This window comes from Rhinolophus sinicus, linkage group LG10 (genome assembly GCF_036562045.2).
Source record: "Rhinolophus sinicus isolate RSC01 linkage group LG10, ASM3656204v1, whole genome shotgun sequence".
In the NCBI taxonomy this organism is placed as follows: domain Eukaryota; kingdom Metazoa; phylum Chordata; class Mammalia; order Chiroptera; family Rhinolophidae; genus Rhinolophus; species Rhinolophus sinicus.
In genome coordinates, this window is record NC_133759.1 from 53,107,881 (window position 1) to 53,127,666 (window position 19,786).

Genomic DNA, 19,786 nt, shown 5'->3' on the forward strand with positions numbered 1-19,786 from the left:
CCAGGCCTAACTTTCACTTGGCCTCTTCCATTTGGGAGCTAGTTGTGAATGACCTAATCTCCATTTCTCCACACATACAATGAGTTACTAACACCCATTTTGCCTACTTCACAGCCAAAGAAGAGGGTATTTTTCCTGGTGCTGAGGACAAAATTTTATATATGCGTGTGTGTGTTTGTGTGTGTGTGTGTGTGTATAAAACATATGTAATAAACTCACATATTAATATATATTTTACATATTAATATGTGAGTTTTGGATAATGATTGAAATTCATAAATAAATTTTATTATTTCTCACTTTGAGAGTCTTAGTTGTTCTTTACATTAAAAAAAACTACAGTAAAAAGAACCCACTAATCACTAGTAAAAGCTTAGTGCATATCCTTCCAGATCCTTTTCAATGAGATTTATAGTCTTCAAAACCCTCTTGAGACTTGTTTTCTTTTCCTTTATCAACATAAAGTGAATCTTTTTAGATGTTATTAAGTATTCTTCTATGACATTGCTTGAGTGTTAAATAGCATTTTATTGCAATTTAATAGCATGCTGTCCAGTATAGTACAATACAAATGCAATGCTGATTTGATTATATGATTTATGTGATGAGTGCCAAGCAAGGAGGACCCTAGAAATTACCTGACAAATTAAAAATTTTGCCTTGTACTTTGCTTGCAATAGTGAATTTTCAGGTAGCACTATGGTCTATTAACCAGGAATCTTTTTTTTTTTTTTTTTTTTTTAAGATTTTATTGGGGAAGGGGAACAGAACTCTATTGGGGAACAGTGTGTATTTCCAGGGCTTTTTCCAAGTCAAGTTGTTGTCCTTTCAATCTTAGTTGTGGAGGGCGCAGCTCAGCTCCAAGTCCAGTGGCCATTGTTAGTTGCAGGGGGGCACAGCCCACCATCTCTTTCAGGAGTCGAACCAGCAACCTTGTGGTTGAAAGGATGCACTCCAACCAACTGAGCCATCTGGGAGCTCAGTGGCAGGTCAGCTCAAGGTGCCGTGTTCAATCCTAGCTGCAGGGGGTGGAGCCCACCATCCCCTGTGGGAGTCGAGGAGTTGAACCGGCAACCTTGTGATTGAGAGCCCATTGGCCCATGTGGGAATCAAACCGGCAGCCTTCGGAGTTAGGAGCACGGAACTCCAACCGCCTGAGCCACCGGGCCGGCCTTAACCAGGAATCTTTATGGCAATGAAAATTTTCCAGTGTGTTGATCTGTAATGAAGGTCAGTATATTGATTTGATGGATCTCAATGGACAAATAAAGAAAGACAGAGTATGAATCTTCCTTAAACAGTGTTCACATGGCCATTGAATGTTAGAGTCAGTTTTGCAAATATTCCTACAGTGAAGGGATGGATTCATTTAAAAAAAATTGTAATCAACAAGAAGCAAAGAGAAGAGATGGTTTGAACTCAGGTTTTGGTAGAGCTCTTTTTGTCCCTATAGTTAAAAAAAGAAAAATAAGAGAAAAAAGAAAATTATCAGAAACTGAGTCAATTTAAGAAACTATGAGCACCTTCTTGCTTCTGCTGACTTAAAATAAAGACTTCTTCCTTGATTGTAGGAGTCCTTTTTGGTCTAGAGTACAAGGAGTAGATTTCTGAAAACATGGGAACATGAGAAAAATTTCTAATATAGAGTCCTATAGAATTACTGTAAATGTATATCGTTGTATATGGTCAACTCCATAGGATGTATTTTTTTTCAGGGCTCTTTTAGAATTCTAGGGACTTATGTCTGCAGTTGGGTGTTGTAAAAACACAGGTTTGGAGTTGAGAAAGACCTGGCTTAAATCCCATTTCTGCTGTTTACTACACAGTGGCATGTTTTTGAACAAATTACCCAACCTCCTTCAGCTCCAGTTAATTTGCAACATGGAGATGACAACCTGTATCACAGGATAGTTTTGAGAGTTAAATGAAACCATGTCTAAATGTCTTGGCATGGTGTAGGTGCTCAGTAAGCTTTGATCACGTACCTCTCTAGAAGGTTATGAATAGGTTACGGCAGTTGACAAGTTGGCTCACGCTGTCTCCTCAGGAACTGATGTCTGAGCTACCAGAATTTTTGTATTTTCTTGGCTAAATTATTTGTCAAAACATAAGTGAGAGCACTGATAATTAACTTCTGTAAGAAGGTTGGAAGAAATTAGATAATTGATCAAAGCAACAGTGAAAGGAAAAGAACTTCATAGACATTTTAATGCCCTTGGTTCCATTCCAGTATTTTCTCTTATTATCAGTTTATTTCATCTTCATTTGAATTGCTTCCCCCCTTTAGCCTAGGGGCTTCGAGATTGTCTCTGTCCAACCATCCCGGTGTTAATCTCCTTTTGCGGTGTCTTGTCTCAGGCCTAGCATGAAGCCATTTGGGACCAGTGCCTTCTGATTAGGGAACACTGCATTTAACTCTCTCTTACCATGTGTGATCAAACAGGTAAGCGTGGACACAGCCCTTTGCTGCATTTTTTGCATACTTGATTTAATACTGAGTCCATTTGCTTCTTTTACCCAATTAGAGAGGGAGTGGCTCATGAAGGCAGAACAGAGTCGTCAAATCTCTTCTTCCTTGTATTTACTCCTCAACCTATTAAAAAAACTTATTCGAAAAAAGGATCATATTTTCTCTTAAATTTCACATCAATATCTTAATCCAAATGAAATTATATATATGAAAAAAGAACATTAGAGTAAGTACAGATTTCTCTTCAATGTGATTTCCAACACTGATATGTTATTAAATTCTATGTGCTAAAGAAGTTACATGGAAATACACTAAGTATGTCCAACTGGTTGATCATATTTATACCACTCTCTCCTTGAAGGCCTATGAAATACCTCTTAAGTATTGACTCTTTTAAATATTAAACACTTTTTTTTATTGAATCAGTGTCAGCTGCTTAAACTTGAAGCAAAAGTCAGAGCACTAAGAAGAGGCCCAACATTTAAAAAATCCATTACAATTGCCCTTGAGTGGCCAAAGGAATGAGCCTGTAGGGACTGAGCTATCATGAAATGAAATCTAGCTGGGCTTTTCTGATCTGGACTGGGAATTACCTTAGTCCTTTGGACCTGTTGCCAAAATGGACTCTTTCCACCAAAAGACATAAATTAAATCAAAAGATTGAAGTTCTAGAAAATCTCCTACCCTCTATCCCACTCCAAGGCCATAGAAGAAAATAAAACAGTAAGACAAAGGGCTTCATGAAATGGCAAGAATGCGAATGAAAGCTAATCACCTAAGGGCATTAAACCTTGGAAATCTGGATGGGGAAAGCAAGCTTCAGGCTTAAGCGAACATTGAGGAGGCTGTGATTTCCCCCAGTTATTTAAAGCCTGGGCCGTTTTCACCAGTGAGATGGTGTGTCTGCTGGCAAGTTGCCTCATTCTGCTATACAGAGAGGTTTGATTGGCATTAAAGTCTTCTGACAGGCGCTTGTCATCATCAGAATGTAGAATATTTGTGGTCTGGAAGAATTCTTTGATTGGCTGCTTTAGTTATTGTAATATTGATTTGTTCCTCATGTCATATTTGTTACATCTGTGTTAGCATCCCAGGGAAAACAATGCAGTTGTGACTTGTTACCTGTGTATTTTTCAGGATAAAACGACATGGTTTCATGTTTGTTTATTTTCCTTTACCAGGCCAAGCCGTTACCCAATAATTATCTAGACAATTAACTTAGGAAAGAAACAAAGCACTTGATTTTATTTATTTATTTATTTTTTGGCACCTGCACTGTGTGGAAGAAATTCATGGGGAGACAGGGAAAGAAGACATTTCAAGAAACTGCTACATAACATAGTTAAGAAATTTCTCTGTGATTTAAAATCATAAAAGAATAATTGGATGGAGACACCACCTGAATCTCCAGGGAATTCTTCTGACATTTCTGAGAGCTGAGAAGGGCCTCTGCATGAATCTTAGAGACATTCTGCAATTTCCCCCCTTTTCTTTCTTAAGCTTAATGGTTTTCTGGCCAAGCCCCAAGACCAGGAGCTGAGAGAGAAGCTGGGCCTCGGCTTACTCTCAAGATGAAGCAAAGCACCAGACATGCTGAAACTCCTGTCTGAAATCTACAGGGAAGTTTAAAAAACTTCAGGCTCTGTACTTCATAAATAAAATTCTAAATTAACCATTCTGGAATAGCTTCTGACCAACTTTTCAGTCCTTTTCTCTTGCGGTGTGGCTGAGCTATTCAGTTCCAGCTCACCCGGTTTGTTTGGAAGGTGCATGGGTGCTCTGTTGGGAAGTGGTGGGAGTCACATTCCAACTGCCAAGCGCAAATCTGCGTAGCATGAAAAAGAGAGAACCATTGTCCGCAGGAGATATGTCTTTATTAGTCTTAACTAAAATATTGACATTTCAGTTGGATTTTATTGGTACTTGCTGTACTTCACCAATATGAAACTTACTTAGAACACCTGTCCTAAATGCTTTAGAATAACTAACAAAAAGTGAATGGCTTGGAATTTGGAGGAAAGCAAATAATGCCAGAGAAAAGACGCAATGATGGTAGATCTTTTTCCTTTTGTACATCGTTCCCTCTTTGGCTTGTTAACAATACTGAAATGGCTATCACTCATGAGGTCCATTTGGGCTTCCCATGCATTATGCCGCTCAATCCTGGCAGCTGCCCTGGTTATAGGTGTCAGTTTATACATGAGGAATCTGAAGTTCAGGAAGGCTCTGTGGTTTGCCCAAGGGAGCTTGTTTTGTGGGCGGTCATGCAAATGCTAATGCATGATTTGTGAGCACCCTTCCTGGAATTCTTCATTCCAATTCTGTATACATCAGGATCTCCTGTGGAGTGTTAAAAATGCAGATTCCTGGGTTTTGCCCCAACACCTCCAGGTGGGAGTCCAGGAAACCCTGGCTTTTGTTTGTTAGTTTGTCTCTTCAGCTCTCCAGAAATTTCTGAGGTATAGCCTTAGGAGCCATGCCACAGTCCAGGAGGAGTAGGCCATGCCTGTTGATGGGCGATGACTGAAGGGGGGGGGGTCCAGGGAATCCACAGAAGTGCCTCCAGTGCTTGGAGTAGGGGGGGATACTGCACACGCACACGGTCAGCTCTGCCATCTCACCACGAACCAGGACATTGCAGAGACCCTCTTCCTTACTTGTCATGGGTTTGGTTTTAAAACCGTTTCCCCTGCTTCTAGCCCCAGCACAATGTCTCACACAGAGTAGGTACTCCAACTTGTTTGTGAAATGACCACATAAATGCCTCATCCTCTCCATAGCACAGAACACAGGTAAGGGGTAGAGCCTAGGGTATAGACGTAAAGGTATGATGTCTGAGTAGCAGGACTCTAGTTCTTGGGAGATAGGGGAGGAGCAGTGTGTTCTGAATGCCTTGGATACATAAGGCCCTTTCGTGAGGCAGTATTACTTCTTTTGTTACTTCTCATAACTACCCTTCAGAGTAACTTCCACTACACACACTGAACAGATGAGCAGCTGAGCCTCCGAGAATTTAAGCATCCTGTTGTACCAGGAATGCCAGAATTTCAACCTATCTGTCTGATGCAAAGCCTATGCCCACTATACTTTAACCCTGTACCTCCTAATTGGAGAAGGGTCGTCTTGGTCTAGAGCTGCACTCTCCAACAGAAAGATAAGGCAAGCTGTAAACGTGAACCACATATGTCATTGTAAATTTTCTAGTACCTACACTTCAAAAAAAAAAAGTAAAATGAAATAGGTGAAACTAATAATTGTTATTTAGCCTAATATATCCAAAATATTATCATTTTAACATGCAATCAATTAAAAAAACCTCAGTGAGGTATTTTACATTCTTCACACTAAGTTTTAAAAATCTGATGTGCATTTTACACTTTCAGCACATCTCAGTTAGGACTGGCCACATTTCAAGTGCTCAGGAGCCACATGTGGCCCATGGCTGCCATAGTGGATAGACAATCAGTTGTGTATCTCAGAATTTAGCTGGATTGATGCAGGAGAACCCGGTCCCAGGAAACCCAGAGGGTAACTAGATCAGGCATTTTGGCACGCAGGAAGTGTATTATTCATTCATCCATTCTACATAAATGAGTGAGTATCTGCTATGTACCGGGAGCTGTTCTAGACCCCAGGGTAGAGAGGTGAATGAGATAAAGTGCTTTTACTAATGGAATGTACACTCTAAGAGTTGAGATAGACAATGAGCAAATAAACACATAATGTAAGTCATCTGAAGAAAAGTGCAGCCAGCAAGCAGATAGAGTGTGGCAGAGACTATTTTTGATGAGGTAATGAGGCAAAGCCTTTCTGAAGAAAAGGCATTTGAGCAGAGACTGTAGCAAAACCTGGAGAAGGAGTGTGGTAAGCAGAGGGAATCCTGAGGTGGCAACATGTTGCACATGCGCTGGGAATAGCAAGGCCGGTGTTTGGAGGCAGCAGGAGTGGTGGGAAGTGAGGCCCGAGCGTGAGACCGGAGTGCTCGTGCACGGCCTCACAGGGTTCGTAAGGACTTTCCCAAGTGTGATGTGAAGCCTTCACAGGGTTTTGCAGAGAGTGGGCTCCCCTGCTATCCACATACTTTGATAAATGTTCTTGCTATGGTATGGAGAATAAACTGGAGGTGGAAGGGTGAGTGACAGGTTGTTATTGCAGGTAATGAGAAGAGCTGTGAGGAATAAGTCTTCACTGGATTGGGGATGAGCAAACACCAGACAAGAGCGCACTGATATACTAAGCTCTATTTTATATATTATATAGGATACATTACAGCAGGGAGGCGACATGGCCGTTGCAGTCTAAATTCACAGTCCGTAAGAAACAGACGTTGTCTATCATATGATATGTTTTTTGGGGAGGTAGGACACCTCACTCCGGGAGACACATGAGGGTGACCCAGCCCAGGGCAAGGGAGGGTGGGGAGGCTTCCCGGAGGGTGGCACCTGCAGAGATCCTTCTGCTTGGACTAGGGGGCGCATGGCATTTGCAAACAGTAAAGATACACCCTGTTGGTGGACGTGCTGGCAGTATCCAGAGAGCATGAATGTGGAACTGTATTTTCAAAATAATAGTCTATAGTTAGTTGGCAAATTTAAATGGTGATAAAGCCTCATCAATATTTATGACCTACATTTTTCCTATATTTGGTAGAATAAAAAGCTGGAGTATATGATAATTTTTAAAAATTTACATTTATACCATTCCTTTGTATAATCTGGCCTATAATACCTGATTATCATTATTTTTACCTAAATAATGAATAAACTAGACGGGAAAAATTCAAGCCTTTCACATTAGACACAATTGTAATTCCTTTATAGTAACATTCATAGTTAAAAATTAAGTCTGCATGCCTTTTTTACAAAAGTGCATTTTCTGGATATAGTTAATTTTTTATTGTCTGCATTAATGAGAGGCAAAAACAGCATAGATAATTCCCCAAACCCAAGCTTAAAATCCATCTCCACTGGGCTGTGTGATAAAGTCTGCCCTGTGTAATGCCTGATATTTGCTTTCCTAATGATGCTCTTTGTGAATAATATTAACATGAGCTTGCGTTTTCTTAAAAGGAAAAAAAATGGCTGATGTAAAACAGGGAAGAGAATATGGCAGGGGCTGAGCAATGAGGAAGTCTGTTTGGGATTGGTGTTTTTCCAGGGACCATAGGTATGTGGATAACTGACGAGCTTATATATCATAAGTTGAAAGAGAAGATATTTCTCCCCTTCCTTTCCTCTCTCCCTCCCTCCTTCCCTCTTTCCTTCCCTCTCTTCCTTTCTCCTTTCCTCCCTTCCTCCCTTCTCTAAGCTAAATTCATTTGTTACATTTTCAGAAATGTTCAATGTCAACAAAAACACATGAATTCATTCAAAAGTTCAGGTAAAACCTTAATAATAAAGTTGGAGAAGCAGCTTATCAATAGACCACCTCCATGGAAGCTAAATACTTCTGCCCATTTCTAGCCTAAGCCCTTTAGGCTCATGGTCATAAACTTGAGGTCAATGTGCTATGCAAAGTTGTGCATACGTTGATGGCCTGCTGTGCATATGCTGATACTCAATATAATATTTTTTTGAACATTTCAAAGAATTCAGCAGGCATCTTGAGCTGTGGCAGGGCATTTTGCAGCATTTGTTGCTGTCATCATAATGAAGATGACAAACAATCTCCCTGCTGTTCAGGGTCTGTATTCTAGGGTCAGACATGAAACCAAAGATGGCAGAAATGCATTCAGAGCCCTGCTTTATGAATTTACTTTGCTTATTGCATTTCTTTTATTGGAAATGTAATTGCTTTGGAATCACTAGGATCATGGGGGGAAGCATACCATCAAGAGAGTAAGCGATAGAGTGGGGGATATGAGGAAGTCCATTTTAGTTTGACAGAAATCTTGGGAATTTTTGGGAAAGAGCTTCTAGGTAACTGCTTCAACCTTTGCAAAGCCAAAGGAAACATTTTTATCCATTTTTATTGTTGCTGTTGCTCAACACACACAAAAAGGGCAGACCTGGTGTGTTACCAGAAGTCTGATGGTAGTGTGGGATAGTATACCATCTCCCCAAAATCATATAATCCAGTTATCACACAAGCATAATTACTTTGATTTTGGGTGTAGGGGAGGGTGTGAAACTTTCAGAGAAGAAGCAGAATAATAAAACAACACATCAAACAGTAAATGGACATCAGATTAAGCCAAACTTCTTGTTCATTTCACTAGAGCAATCTTAAACCCCCATATAGCTCATATAAAAGTTAACATTATTTTCAATAATTGTACAAGATATCGTGTACTAGGAATAAAAATGGCAAAGCATTTTCTTTTGGATATGTAGTCTGAAATTTTGAGAGTAAGAACGTACACACACACACACACACACACACACACACACACACACACTGGAATGCTCATCTCTCAGTCTTTGGCTACTCGATGTACACATAAAAATATAGATTTAGTTGGGTTCCAAGCTAGGTTTCTTGGATTGCAAGTAACAAATGGACTTTGGCTAACTTAAGTGAGCAGAACTTTGGTGGAAGTGGTGGGGTTGCTTATAGAATCAGTGGGAGGCTGAAGAAATAGGCTTAGAGATGGACATGAACCACAAAGCTCTAGTTAGCGAGATTTATCTTGTAGCATCAGAGTGAATGACCCCAACCATTTTCGTTCTGCTCTTCTCTTCGTTGAAATGGAGATTCCAAGAAGAGAGCAAGCATCCTATTGGCCTGTTTGCCACATGCTCACCCTTGGAAGGAGAGAGTAGGGCACTTCCATCAACTGTCCCTCTAAACTGTATCCAGTGGGGGAGGGTGGGTCTCTAAAAGGGTGGACACTGGGTAGCGACACATAGCAAGCACTCCGTCTAGGGTGTGAGGGTGAGTATGTCACTCCTTAGAGAGATGTTCCTAACCCTCAGTGACTGTTTCTTCTTAGACTATTTTCAAAGAAGAACACTGAGCTCCTGGAGTGGTGTGAAGACCTGAGCTCCGTGCTGCTTAGTTTGGTGACTTTTTGCAGCTCTCTTATCCTCTTGTGACCTAGTTTCCTCATCTTGCCTATCTTACAATGTTATTATGGACACCAAGAAAAGTGTACATGAGTGTACGTGGAAACAGTTTCTAAAACTGGAAAGTAGTTTCTGCGTGTTCCTGTGAGTTTGAGAATCCTCTCTTAGTGACTGTCAGAGCCCAAAGAGAGACACAGAGGCCTGGTAGCATGTTTGAGGTCCTGCATATACCCGACATACAGTATTATTAGGTTTCATTTTCAGTGGCTTCATTTACCCAAGGTCAACCATGGTCTGAAAATATTAAATGGAAAATTGCAGAAATAAATAATTCATAAGTTTTAAATTATGCACCATTTTGAGTAGTGTGATAAAATCTTGCACCTTCCCTCTCCATCCTGTCCAGGATATGAATCATCCATTTGTCCAGCGTATCCACAACGTATATTATACCTGCCTGTTAATCACTAAGTAGTTATCAGATCAGCTGCTGTAATATTGCAGTTCTTGCATTCAAGTAAACCTTATTTTAGTTAGTAATGGCCCCAAAGTGCAAGAGTAGTGATGCCGGCAATTCAGATATGCCAAAGAGAAGCCATAAAGTGCTTCCTTTAAGTGTAAAGGTGAATCCAATACAATAAAATACTGAGACAGAGAGCGAGAGAGTGAGAGAGAGAGAGAAAGAGAGAGAGAGAGAACATTTATGTAACTTTTATTACAGTATATTATTATAATTGTATTTTATTATTAGTTATGTTGTTTGCCTCTTACTGTTTCTAATTTATAAATTAAGCTTGATCATAGGTATGTATGTATAGGAAAAAATATAGGATATATAGAGTTCCTTACACTCCACAGTTTCAGGCATCCATTGAGGGTCTTGGAATGTCACCCCTGCAGAAAAGAGAGGACTACTGTACTAAGATCATGTTGCTTCATGAATGTATGTCCTTGACAAATTATATAGACTGTCATGAAATTTAATTTTAGATGAAGTTTGGTATCCACTAGACTTAGGCCATACCTTATAAAGCAGTCCTCACTTTCTTCTTTCTAGAACAATCTGTTCCGTGTTGCTGGTTCCCAGCAGTCCGTAGGCTTCAGGCATCTATCTGGGTTGTGGGTTCTTAAATGATAAATTAAAAACATACAAGGAGGGCTTACTTTATTTGAGCAATATATTCCTGGAGTTTTTACATAATTCAAAATTCAACTACTTTGAGACTAATTTCAGTAATAGATAGGAGGGCGGTTTGTTTACCCGCTAAAATGAGTATTCCCGTGCAGCCCTAGAATAAACTCAATTTACAGTTCACTTGCCTCCTTCAGCTCTGAGATTGAATTACGTGATTGTCTAGAAACTTTTAATTTGGGGGGTTGGAGTTGCATTGTTTCAAATTTTGCACATAAAGAGAGGTTCAGCATATTTTATGTCACATTATATTAAATTCATGTAATTCAAATCTGCGTGCAGTGTGATGGCTCTGTAACTCGGTACAGTTCTCTAATGCCTGTACCTTCTAGAATGCCCCAGTGCAGCATTTGGTTTAAATCAGTAACATGTCCTCTGTCAAATGTATCCTATTCATCAAATGCACAAAGAGGAGCCCCAGAAAGCTAGAATATTTAGTGTCCATTTCTCTCGACGTACCTACGGAAAGTTTGGTTTTAGTAAACCTGGGCGCTTACGTCCGATGACGGTGTCTTGCTTTCACATGAGCCAACTTCTGTGAAATGAATAAAGAGGGGTTTTGTTTGTTTGTTTGTTTTTGTTTTAAATAAGCAAAATCTTTATTTAAATGTTTGAATGAGGTATAGGAAGGTGATACATTACAAAACGAGGTGGCTATACAAAAATCAACTAAGTCTTTTTTTTAAAAAAAGGACGGACAATAGGAGAATTCTTGGATGAACATACAGCTCTCAACTGGAGTGCTCTCTAGTGTGCAATTTCGTGAGCATGGCGTAGATGAATTATGGAACAATTCTGTAGATGCCCCTGCCTATATCTTTGGTTCACGTTGCAGTGTCTCCTCCGAGTTCGTTCATCTCAATTCTTTGGTTGTGTGTGTAGGTTTCAGTGTGACCCTGCCTAACATTGTACTGGGAACTCAATCAGTGAAGCTATTACTTCTTGATTATTAATGATGTTGCACCCCTAGGTCTTACCACTTCCTAAAATAAAAATAATCTCTTACAGTGGTCTGGAGGCTCAGAATCTACAAAGGACTTTCTGCCTGTCTGATTCCACTCAATCCTCACAGTAGCCCTCTAGCTTAGACAGAATAAACATTTTCCCTTTTTATGGCTACTGCAGGGTACTTTGTAGGTAGCTAGGGGCAGGAGAGCCAGGATCCATCTCAGGTCACTTGATTCTCTGTTCTCTCCCTTCAGCCACACAGCTTCTCCCTAGAGGCACTGTCCTCTTCTCCCCGGGACTCTGTCATTGGCCTTGCATGTCACAAAGGAGTGTGATCTGTAATAACAGCCTAGCAGCTGCCATCACAGGCAGCCCCTGCTCTTCCCCTAATGGCATAATTTTATGTGTCTTATTTCTGTTCTCCAGCCCAAGCCTAGTGTCCAAACAGTGCTTCATTGAAATCAAGACCTCAGGCATGGCCAGTAGGGTGGGTGCTATCTTGCCATCTTGCCTCAGCGTCTTTCAACTTAACTCGCTGTCTAGCAGAGCAACTTTGTACCTGCCTCCTCACCAGAACCGGCCACCAATAACACATGCAGGCTCTGCTGTAATTAAGTATTGATTTCATGTAACGTGTGTACACAGGGGAAGCTTATCTCATTTGTGGGCTGCTGTTATCTGTCAGTAGAACAAAATGTGTGGTTATCAGTGGACATCCTATGGCTATCTATGGCGAACTGTAACCTCTAATCCATCTAATTGTAGTGACATTACGGTACGCCATTCCAGAGTGGACCATTTGTCTTAACACGCTCTCTGCTGCAGTTGGCCTGCTTTTGTCCCCAGAAATAGCTGCACCGATTCTTCATTGCAACTCCTTCGCCGTTCCAATTTGGCCCGGCCAGAATGGAGACTAGCAAAGGCCATTTACGATAGGGTAGCATGGCTGTTACTGTTAATACATGGAGCACTAGGTATTACTTGTTTTCGGCTGTCTTTGTTGTGGTCACACCTAGCACTCTTCTGGTAACCTTGCTATTCCCAGGAGAACAGGAAAAGACATTTTGGATGGAAGCAAAGTTCACATCATTAACATCGCCAGAAAATGCTGGTAGGTTCTTGAGTCCCCCATCACCTTTATGTGGTGTTCACGAGCCCCAGGCTGAGCTGAGATTGCTCTGCTTCATAGATTTGATGAGGCAGATGTACTGGGGGTAGGCGGAGAACCCCTCGTGCCCACTACAGGAGTGAGAACCTGAGGAACTGGGCCCTGTGTCACTCTTAACTGTGTGATTTCTCTTCCCTTTGACAGCTTCATCTTGACTGAGCCACTGGCTGTCTTGATTAGGAACTTTCTCCTACCAGTGGAATGGAAGTTTCTAAATAAAGATATGAGCTGTTTGTGTGGATGTCATGGGGTGGGAGTTTGGATGAATAGCCTACATAGGTGATGACATTGCTGCCTCTGCTTGCTTGAAATATTGGCCCGGGGTATTGGGAGATAAACCAGTGAAACAGTCTTGTTTCGGGGCCTCATACTCTCTCTGCTTTAACACAGAAGTTTTCTCTCTTGCCAACTGCTACCTAAAGTTACTTCCATTAGGTGTTTCTTTCCTGCTGCCATATAAGGGGATTAAAAATAACATTGTAGACAGACTGGTGTCAGAGGGGAAAGTTTCCAGTCCTGTGCAGCACTGGGGGTTATGTTCACACTGAGCTCTCCATCTCCATTTTAAGTGTCACTTTATCACGGCCCATTCACCTGGATGAGTAAGAGTCCTGAGCTAGGGAATGGCCGGTAATTGCCAATCACGCTGTAGAGGTGTCATTCAATTGCATCTTAAATATGTCTGTCACTCACAAATCTGGTGAATGAGCCAGAAACAAAAGTGTAACATAACATAAATCTTCCTTGAATGTCCTCCGCTCAAACATTTAGCAGGGTCTTTAAGGAACCATATCAACAATCATATTAAACAAATCATAAATATTTCTTTTGGTACTTTTAGGTGGGGAATGGAGGGTCAGTGGGGGAGAAAGTATAGACGTTGGAGTCAGAGGGATCTGGGTTCTGATTTCCCAGCTCTCTGCTCCTGAACTAATCAAGTTCTCAGCCCCTTAGAGCTTCAGTCTTCTCATCTATGTGATGTGAGCACACAGGGGGCTTGCAGGTCAGGAAGACTAAGTGGACGGCTCATAACGTCATCTAGCTCAGTGGGACACACACTGGACAGCAAGGCCTTCTGCCATCACACTACCTCGTGTACTGGACGGATGCCATCTGAGTTCATTACAGCTCTAACTGTATAGGACTTTTCCAAAGTTTAGCGGTGTTTCTTTCATCCTGTCATTTGAACTGTCTACAGAGTGTTTATAAGACAATACCTAGGTTACACCTGAGCTATCGGAAAATATGCTGAGTCACTGTTCAAAGAGGCCCATCCAGAGGTGAGTGATGAGTCCAGTGAAAGTTCTGTGGTATGCTTAAGAATCATCTGAGCAGCAGCTAGATCTGGGCATATTCTAGGGCCCCATCCCACAGAATCTGATTCAATAGATTTGAATGAGGGGCCCATGAAATTTGCATGATTAATGTGCTCCTCAGATGATGATAATGGTTTTGGACCACACTATAAGGAATATTGCTGGATACATCAACAGAAGAACCACTAGGGATCTGGAATTGCCATCTGGGAAAGGGCCACTCCTGGGGGACAAGACAGGAGCCTTCCAATTGCCACATATCTGATATAGATAAGATACAATTTGTTCTAGAGCCCCAGGGCTCAAAACGGAACCTGATGGGAAGAAATTCCAGGGAAAAAAATTCCAGCTTAATATAATTATGTGTTTTGTAAGAATTAAAGCTAGTAAGGGTGGACTATACTACCTCCAGGGGTAGTGAGCCCTCCAGTTCAGGAAGAATTCAAGTGTGTCTGTCTGAGTGACTCCTGGGAATTTTACATAGAAGAAATAAGCTCATGCTCTTATTCCCAATGGCACTTAATTATTTTATTGTGATTGTTTCCTACGGATCTAGTGCCTTCACTCTTGCAAGTGTTTATTAACCATAAACTTGGTGCCGCATTCTGTGAAGATAAAGCACAAGAGTGCTACGTGGACCCAGCAGAGGTGTGATCTTAGCACATGCTGTCGTCAGGAGAGAAGAAGCTGATCCTCAATTTCAATGTAGGAAGAGGTATAATAATAGGCATATATAGCACTGAGAAGTGAGGGAGGGATTACCCACTGGGGCCGGGGGGGTTGTGGGGGGGATAAGTAGACTAGTTTTGCTTTGAGAAGAAAGCAAATACCAGCATTTAACAGGTGAATTAATGGAAACTTTCATTTTCTTCCAAATGGGTATCAACTTTTCTCCCTCTCTCTTCAGAGCAATGAAATTCCAGTCGTCTCTTAGAAATCAAATGGATTGCTAAACACTTGCTTTTCTTGGCTCCACATGCATCTTTCCTGCTCCCTTTAAATCTGTGGATACCATTAATGTAGCTAGGATGTTCCCCCTCCGCCCCCCACCCCCCACCCTCCAAACCTCTCAGCCTATGTCCTCTTCCTCTTACTCTCACAGAGGAAGGGACGAAAGCGCATCAATGACAAATGGCGGTTTCAGCTAAGCAACACCAAGAGCCTGCTTCATACTCGGGGGGGTGAAGGGGGGAGCCCCGTGCCTCCTCCTCATGGACGATGCTCCTTCTTGATTTTCTACAGACATTTATGAGGAATGTTGTTTTGAGTCACTCAAGAGACACTGATAGTTTTCCTCCTTCCAGGTTTTCAAATTAATACCACCATATTCTAGAGTCTAGACTCAGTTGCTGTTTTAAAGCGAAAACTGGCTACTCAAACCAAAATGGCATTAGAGGTTTTTAGAGTTGGGGCGTCCAGGTGACATTCTGTTAAAAGCTTATTATATAGGCCAATTATTACATCTACAGAATTTTGTAATTAGCTGACCTTAGAAATCTTGCTAAACCACATGTGCCGGTTCATGTGAAGTTGTGGTTCAATTTAATTGTTATTTGACCTCCTTTCCTCTCTCTACGTCCTTGATCGTTGCTATTATTTGGTACTTAAGAAAAAATTCTCCTTATTGGCATATAGACCCATTCACACACAAAAAAAAATGTTGTGAAGATACCTTGATGGATAAAGTGTTCAGTTTCTTAAAATCCTAATATAGAGTGAGACGCTAAAAGACCTACTTTCGGAAGTTACCCTCAACAGCAGATTGTGCTGAATAGTACTATATGTGTTTAATAATAAAGCTTCTTTTATTGTAAACTATTTCTTGTCAAACTATTTTCTGTGGTGCTGAGGTTACAAAAACTACCGTTTTTCTATCGTTGTTGGTGTTTTTCAGGCCCCCACTTTGAAATGGATGCACTTTTGGAAACCTCGGTGGTTCTCTACATCAGAAAACACCTTATGCCAAGCGCCATCAGGTGACTTGGACAAAGCAATGCAATTTAGATGGGGAAATGGTACGTATTACGTTTTGTAACAGCCAGCTTCCAGTAATAACCATCTGACCCTTGTGATCCTATGTTTTCAATTTTCCTTTTAAAGAATGCAGTAAGCAATGCTGCCAAAGCATATTTTTCTGTCAAGTGTTCACGGATTTATGAGTTGCTGGGCAGATTTTCCGTCTTCAGTGTTAGAATACACAATCATCAAACACTTGCTTTTCTCTTAGAGTAACTTCTCGTGCCACTGTCTCATGGAATATGCCAAACTCCAGGTTTGTGTTTGAAAAGAAAGTCCCCATGTATGATTGCAAGGAAATAGGGGCATGATTTTAACCTTTTTCTACGTTTTATTTTGGTTTGGTCTTTTTGACTTGGGTGTGAGTGTCTGCTAATGAAAAGAATAAACACAACAGCCCATTGCTAACACCAAAACACATTTATTGAGTGCCTGCTGTATGCACATCCCTTCCCTAGCCTCTATTCAGGGACAACTTATACAACATATCCTATTTAAATGACTTTTAAATAGAGTAGCAGTTTGGAAATTCCTGGTGGGAAGTAGGTGTGATATTCTGTGTAGCTTCCTCAACTGCCAGGTAGGATATCAGCTCGAGGACATCTATTTAGGAAGATGGATTAATTTGAAAAATCATTTCTAAGAAATACCCTGTGTCTTTGTACAATTACTTGATCTCCAGGGAAAGAAGTCCAGATAACATCGAGCGTTGTTTGCCTTGGTTAAACTGTAGAACTGAATCCTGGTCTCAATTCCTGCTTCCCCTTCCCTTTCTCTTCTTTCTAAATCAAAGAACAGTTTAACATTAGCAAAGTTGTTGCATAGTGAGTTACCCCCAAACTTAGTTGATGAAAACAACCAACCTTTATTATCTCTCAGTTTCTAAAGGTCAGAAATTCAGGAGTGGTTTAGCTAAGTAGTGTGGCTCAGGGCTCTCATGAAGTTGTGTTGAGGAGGTGAGTAGGCTTACACTGATCTATCTCAAGGCTTGACCATGACTGGAAGATTCACTTTCAAGTTGGCTCCCTCACTTGGCTCTTAGCAGGAGGCCTGAGTTCCTTTCTATGTGAGCCTTTCCAGAATGTCCTTAGGACATGGCAGCTGGCTTTCCCCAGAGCCAGTGATCCAAGAGACAGGGAGAGTAAGAGAGCGGTGAAAGACAGAACAGTGGCTTTTATGAATTAATCTCCAAAGTCACGCAACTTCCTCTTTATTCTATTTGTGAGCAGTGAGTCACTAAGCCCAGCCGCATTCAAGGGGAGGAGAATTACACCCCACCTCTTGAAGGGAGGAGCATCAAACAATTTGGGAACACGTATTAAAACTACCACAGTTGTACTTGTCATTTAAAGTTTCCAAACATTGTTTCTTCAAAAGAGTTCTGAATGGCAGTGGTATCTTTCTCTCCTATCGTTAAAGTGCAAGGTCGCTTGCTCTAGAAGAACCATAGTATATTATCAGCCATTTGCATAAACCTCTGCTTCCAACTGCTATCCTATTACAGTGTGGGCAGAATTTGTCTTAGCCAGTGGAGAAATGATAATGTGCTGAGACATTTTGCTAAACTCAAACAGAGCACTTCCCTGTGGTTTGAAGACTTCCCATCATCATGTTCTCATTATGATGAGGATGGTATCACTGAAGAGCAAGTATAAGTGGACTGACATTTATTTTGTGAGCATTGAGGAGAGAGAGGCACATCTCTCTAAAGTTGTGAGCTGCTGAAAGCCCAGAGCTGCGTCTGCTGCCTACTGCTGATCCCTGGGAGTGTCTCTGAAGTTATAATTGCCCTGCCCTAGGCAGGCCAGAAAGGGTGGGGGCTGAGGGTGGAGGGGTCTTCTCTCTCCCAGCCCAGCTGTGTCACACTCTTCCCAGCCTCTTTCCTGGGTCAGAGCTGCCACTGAGTCTTCCCAGATCCAGAGCACTGTGGCTCCTCTGAAATCTGACACTACTCCTCAGTTCAGGGGCCAGCTTAAGTCTCTGGAAGGGCGGGGGTAGGATTGGGAGAGTGGGGGGGAGGGGCCCGGGTATGGCGTTTGTGTCGTTTGTCCAACCTAGGGCCCAGCTGGAGTTCTCAGCTGAGGTTACTGCCTCAAATGCTGAATATGCTGCTCTCAGTGGGAGAGATCAGCTGTAGGATGCAGGGAAAGAGCCCATCTCCTGGCTCTTGTGGTCTCTGTTCCGTCCTGGGCTCTCCTGTGTCTCCACTCCGCTCCCTTCTCTCTTCCCCTGCTCGCCAGTTTGCCCACCTTCAAGTAATCCTCGTATGAGTCTCTCAGCTGTTCTGTGTGATGAGCAGAGAGTCCTTTGATGGGTTGTAGACATTCAGTTTGTGGTAAGCTCTGGAGGGGAACTCAAGAAGTCCACCTCGCTGCTGCCATTCTGTATTAGGTTTTTTAAATAGTTTATTTTCATCTTCTAAATACTACATAAGTGTGCAAAAGTACATAAAAAAAGTACATAAGTGTGCAAAAGGACAGTGTGGCTCCTGCTTCCTGTGTCTCCAACCCAGCCGCCAGCGAGACTATAGTGGTATGACTCCCCTACCTATGGCTGCGTGGGTGTTCTTTTTTGGCCTCACCATTTCCTGCGTTCTTATGTGGGGAGCGGGAGCTGAGACCCCGCAGGCCGCCCTGCATGACAAATGGCGCAGCGAGCAGGGTACGGTGCCAGCCAAAGCTCCCTGAAGTGTGGTGGAGCAGTTTGTGACTCAGTCTCAGGAAGACCAGGAGGAGCAGCTGCCGGAGAGCTGGACCCCCATGGAGGGGTGGGAAGATGTGGACGGTTCCCCAACCAGCATAGGCCGGAGAAAGCGAAGGTTGTTGCGGCCCTGTGGGCTGGGAAGTACTTGCTGAGGTCCTCACCCCCAGGTTGGGGAGGACTTGGAGCCCTCGCCCTGCAGAGAGGGCACACATTGTGAGGCTAACACAGAGTTCTGTTGAATGACTATGGACTATGGGGAATTGCCTTCTATCCCTAATTTAATGGACTGCTTGACTGTTTGCTTGGGAAGGTACCACCATGTAGTGGAACTGGTGGATGTTTGCTTTTGTGTCTCGACCAGCCACCGTGGAGTATATGTGAGGAAGTCTGGCGGTGCCCAGAAAGACTGGCGGTACTCTGAGAGGCCCTGGCTGTGTCCAGGAAGTCGGGCTTTGCCCAGAGAGAGTGGTGGTGCCCTGAGAGCCCTGTCTGAGTCCAGTAAGTCTGGCTGTAACCAGAGAGAGTGGCAGTGCCCTGAGAGGCCCTGGCTGTGCCCGGGGAGACTGGTGGTACCCTAAGAAGCCCAGGAAGTCTGGGTGTGCCCAGAAGTACTGGTGGTGCCCTGATAAACCCTGGCTGTGCCCAGAGATCCTGACTGTGTCCAGGATATTGCATTCACCTCCAGGCTCCTTGCACAGGGCCCCTCGCGGAAGACGCTTGTCGCGTAGATTGTGAGGTGAGACCCTGTAGGGGTGGAGTGTGGGGACAGAGCCAGGAGCTCAGTTTCCAGGCTCTCGGCCTCACGTGGAAAGGTGCTCACTTGGGTAGTAAATGGCCATCAACTGTGATTGGATGGGCCAATAATATAACTGCTGTGGCTACGCTAGCAGAAAACGGGGGCTAGCAAGAAGATGGTGCCTGGCAAGCACGGATTTCAGTTAGCAAGTAGTTGGTCGGTTGGCAGAAAAG

At 42.5% G+C, this 19,786-nt stretch overlaps 1 long non-coding RNA gene across 1 annotated transcript in view; it reads left to right on the forward strand.

The window, feature by feature from the left end:
• Positions 1-19,786, forward strand: part of LOC109443577 (uncharacterized) — a 272,823-nt gene that overhangs the window by 234,875 nt on the left and 18,162 nt on the right. The window contains exon 4 of the long non-coding RNA XR_012489505.1: positions 15,993-16,113. This is a non-coding gene — a long non-coding RNA (uncharacterized LOC109443577). The remainder of the gene's footprint in view (positions 1-15,992; positions 16,114-19,786) is intronic.